This window comes from Pangasianodon hypophthalmus, chromosome 19 (assembly GCF_027358585.1).
Source record: "Pangasianodon hypophthalmus isolate fPanHyp1 chromosome 19, fPanHyp1.pri, whole genome shotgun sequence".
In the NCBI taxonomy this organism is placed as follows: Eukaryota; Metazoa; Chordata; class Actinopteri; order Siluriformes; family Pangasiidae; genus Pangasianodon; species Pangasianodon hypophthalmus.
In genome coordinates this window covers 66,483-71,732 of record NC_069728.1, presented here as the reverse complement: position 1 = coordinate 71,732, position 5,250 = coordinate 66,483, and positions in this window count along the sequence as shown.

Genomic DNA, 5,250 nt, shown 5'->3' with positions numbered 1-5,250 from the left:
AAACATGTGAGAACCTGGTCTGAAGGAGCCATCTCAGTCTTCAAGACTGCTTTGAGCACACAGACTGGAATATGTCCAGAGAAGCTGCTGCATACCACAACACCACAGATTTGGAGCAATACACAGCATCAGTGACTGGCTACTACATCAAGTGCATAGATGATGTGACTTCCTTCAAGACCATCACCACACACACAAACCAGAAACCATGGATGACTGCTGAAGTGCGCTTGCTGCTGAAAATCCAAGACACTGCCTTCAGGTCTGACGACAAGGCAGCCCTCCACACAGCCAGGGCCGATCTGTTCCAGGCTATTAGAGAGGCAAAGCACAACTATGCAGAAAGAATCTACAGTCACATAAACACATAAACATAAACACCAAGAACACCAAGTATGTGGCAAGGCATTCAGGCCATCACAGACTACAAAGCTACGCTACTTGTCTGTGATAGTCTGCTCCCAGATGCACTGAATGATTTCTATGCATGGTTCGAAACAGAGAACAACATCCCAGCGTGGAACACCACCCCAACTCCCACCAACCAAGTACTTTGTCTGTCTGCAGTAGATCTCAGGAAAAGTCTGTCCAGAGTTAAACCACAAAAAGCTGCAGGTCCTGAGAACATACCTGGCCGGGTGCTCAGGGAATGCGCTGATCAGCTTGCAGATGTCCTCACAGACATCTTCAACATTTCCCTGACCCGAGCAGTCGTCATTGTGTGCTTCAAGACGACCAACATCATCCCTGTGCCGAAGAAATCATCTGTGTCCTGCCTGAATGACTACCAGCCTGTTGCACTCGCACCTGTCATCATGACTTGCTGTGAGTGGCTAGTCATGAAACACATAAAGTGCAGTCTTCCCACCACACTGGACCCATTTCAGTACGCCTACCATCCCAACCACTCAACAGAGGATGCCATATCTGCTAGCATCCACCTTTCTCTGATCCTTCTGGACAAAAAGGACAGCTATGTAAGGATGCTATTCATAGACTTCAGTTCAGCATTCAACATAATCATCCCACAGAAACTGACAACAAAGCTGAGCCTGCTGGGGGGACCATCTCCCTCTGCAACTGGATCCTGGACTTTTTGACTGAGAGACCTCAGGACATCAGGATCAGCAACACCACACTACAGTTGTGGGCCTCATCAACAAGAGCATTTGATCAGAGTCAGCATACAGAGAGGAGGTGAACCCACTCGCAGAATGGTGTAGAGACAACAATCTCTCTCTTAATGTTGATAAGACTAAAGAGATGATTGTTGACTTTAGGAGGACCCAAGTGGACCACTCACCGCTGCACATCAATGGAACAAATGTGTAGAGAGTCAAAAGCTCCAAGTGCACATGATGGAGGACCTCTCCTAGACTCTGAACACCACCTGCCTAGTCAAGAAGGACCAGCAGCGCCTCCACTTCCTTCGGAAGCTGAAGATAGCCAAACTCCCCTCCCATCCTCACCACCTTCTACAGAGAAACGATAGAGCGTGTCCTGACCAGCTGTCTCACTATGTAACCCTAACCCTAGCCCTTTATTTTGAGAAAATAGCAAGTTCCCCTTCAGGAACTCGAGCTGCGTCGAAACGCTATGGGAACGCCTTCAGCGTGACCGCGCTCTGAATACCATGTGTAATCAGTCCAATGTATGGGCGAGACGTCACGGGCAGGGTGACGTAGCGACCCGGAAGCATAAAAGCCCGAGCGGCAAACGCCGCGCTAGCTTTCTGTCATTCAGCAAGCGCTCTGTGTGATATTGTCTGTCCATTGTTTGTCTTTCTGTGTTGTCTGCGGCATGCCTAAAGCCAAGGACAAAACGAAACTGAAACCAGGCGAGAGCGCAGAGCACGCAGAGTCGGCTCTCGAGGAGGCTCTCTTTGAGGAGGGAGCCTTCACTCGTGAGCCTCGCGGTGCCGGCCCCGCTTCTGCCGAGGCAGAGCAGCGTCTGCATTCGTGGGGCTCGCAGCTAGATCTGGCGGAGGGAATGGAGACGGGCGAGCCCTTTTCTCCTTCCTCACCCTCCAGATCTACCGTCCGCTCCCCGGGCCCGGCACTCCGCCTGTCTTCCTCCGAGGAGGTTGACGTGGAGGGCGCCGATCCTGAGCCGCAGTCTCCTCAATATGAGGAGCTGCTGGAGGTGGTTTCGCGGGCCGTCGCTAAGTTGAGTATCGACTGGCCCGCTGAGACTCGGGTTTCGCCGGCGAGGTCGAAGCTTGATGAGCGCTTTTTGCGCAGCAGACCGCCACCTCCACCCCGGAGCCTGCCGTTCTTTCCTGACCTCCACACCAAGGTGTCGAGGTCGTGGAACAGGCCCTTTTCTGCCCGTCTATTTACTCCCGCCTCCTCTCATTATGCTAACGTGGCGGGGCTTGACGTGGCTGGTTATAGGACGATGCCCAGGGTTGAACAGATGCTAGCATGCTATCTGTTCCCTGACGCGGCATCGTCCCTGAAGGCTCTGGTGCTGCCCACTAAGCCGTTGCGTACCACCTCGGCGCTCGTGGGCAAAGCGTATGCGGCAGCGGGTCAGGCCGGTGCGTGTCTGCACACTATGGGCGTCTTACAGGCATACCAGGCCGACCTGCTCAAAGAGCTGGATGAGGGGGAGATGCCGTCTGAGCACCTGGAGGAGCTCAGGTGGGCCACTGACCTTTCCCTCCGCGCCACCAAGGAGACCACCCGTGCTATGCAGTTCTCAAATTCAGAAGAGATTGTGAAATTTTTGCACAAAAATCTAAAATCTTGCCTAGGGTGCCAGCAGAGCCTTGGCCGGCCCTGCCTACAGAGACCCAGTACCAGTAATAGAAATCAGGTCTCCCTTAAGCAAACTCTACATCGATAGTTAAGCTGAAGAGAGTGATGAGGATACTCAACCTGCTGTGAACCCTGTAGGGAGTAAAATTAAAGGATTCTGAGATATCAAACCTCTCTCTATTAGGGTTTTGCTGGGAATCGAACCCAGGTCGCCGTCGTAGTAATCCAGCAAACCCCCACTGGGCCACCAGGGGAATGACACAAGTACAGAGGAGTGAGGCGAGAGTAAGTAAGGAAACAGTTTATTAATTAAAATCCAACATCCAAGGCCAAAAAATAACAAAAGTAGAATCCAAACGCTCAGAAGATACAAGGGAAAAAAAAATAAAAAAATCCAAAAGTGCACAGTCCAAGAAACCAAAAATCAGAAAAAAAGAGGCAAAAATCCAAACGTTCAGAAGATCCAACAACAGCAAATACGAAGTCCAAAAAGTTCACAAGAAAGCAAAGTACCAAAAACAACACAAAGACATAAGTAAGGAACACGGAACAGAGGTTACTAGTCTTAAACATAACAGCAAAAAGACTCCGTGACAAAAGGCCAAACTGAGGGGGTATAAATACACAAACAAATCAAGGGGGCAAACTGAAAACAGGTGTGAGTAATGAGGACTAGGCGGGGCACAAGGCACATGGAAAAACAAAAGCACATGGCTGTCAAAACAAAAACACAAAACACAGAAGCAATAGCAGCCTCTAGAGGCCAAGATAGTCCAAGTCCTAACACTCTCCAACAGTTAAATGGAAATTAACTCTTTAAAAGATGACTTTTGTTCTGCCAGTGAGAGCTCAGTGAACAGAGAAATGGGATTCAGAATCTGTAACTCAGCAATTTGAAGAGATTGAAATATTCATGCATAGATCATTGGCCAAATTAGAACAAGGAGTGGTAGAATGTCTACAAAGAAGGGATGGACAATGGAAACAGGAAGTCGCTAGTCTCAGGAAAGTCAGTAACCCAGTGGTCCATTTTTCCATTTGGAGCTACCTCTCCAGAGAACAAAGGGACAACTTCTAATATGCCAGCTGCTTCCTATACTAGATCCCCAATGAACATAGAATTCCCTAGTTTTGGTGCTACTAGGGACACAAGTGATGTGATGGCATTCGTGGAGAAATGTGAAAATTTCCTCATTCTCCAGTAACTGTTGGATGGCCAAGAGAAGATCCATAACAGAGTAGAATTTAAAAGGGCATTCTTGGGAGCATTCCTTCCAACCTACTCACAGAAGTAGAGGAGCAACTCAAGGCCATGATCCAGGGATCCAATGAATGCATTAGATACTTTGCTATGACTATGGGGCCTTGTGCCTAAAATTGAAGGCTGACCTTCCAGAAGAGGATGTAGTTGGCAGCATTTTAAATAACTGCAACCCTTCACTGGCGGGAAGCCTGAGAGGGGCGGTCCATAGTGTAGAGCAGCTTGTGAAGATCGGGTCCATGGTCGAAAGAGACCTTAATGCGAAGCGAGGGTACTGGGCTAAAGTGAACAACCTCAAAGCCCAGGAAAAAGGGAAAAAGAGACCCCTTCTTGTCATATGGATGTTTCGAGACCTCATAAAGAACACACTCATCACCTAGCTTTGATGTAGGCCAACCCCCTCCAGTGCTGTTCGAATCAGGGGATTGCAGGTAGAAGCTATTGTGGACACAGGCTCTACTTTCACATTGATGAGACGACAGTTGTGGGGGACATGGGGGTGAAACCAGGTGAGCAACTACAACAATGATTCAGCGGCATGGCAAAGAAGATCCCGGGCTGGAATTCTGACTTACCAACAATTCTATCCGAAATAGCAGCTGCCCAGAACCAGGATGATTGGGTAAATCAGTTGATGGAGAAAGCTGATATACAGGATGGGAAAAATGAGCGGATGTGATGGGAGATCCAGCAAGGCATGCTGTATAGTATTAATAGAGTATAGTCTAATTCGAGCACTAATTTGAGTACCACTAAAACTGGTACATCTGTTGAGTTGACATTTGTTATTGCAGTGATTTGTTTCGAGTGATTCTGATATTTGGTTTGGGAAACACATGGGATTTTTATGTTTCACTGACGTCCTGTAGAGAGAAAGAAGGACTTTTATTTTGATAGTGGAGTCTCATGATGGAAGGCCTAATTGAATGAGCAAAGAAGCAAGCTAGCAGGAGAGACCAGCAGCTCATCCAGGGAGAACACGCTGGCAAAAAACAAACTCTGAGTGTCTGGAGGTTTACCTGTTTGTGGGGCCTGTTACAGTGCATCGCAGCTTGCTGTGTAGGGGGCTGCATAGCCACAGATCAGTCAGAGTGCCACCAGAATATTAGACAGGTGGTTGATCAGTGTATATTGCATCTCTACACACACATTTGATCTGAGGTTAAACTTTATTTAAATAAATCATTTTTAAACAACACTAACATTTTTTTTCATTACAAAACAAAAAAG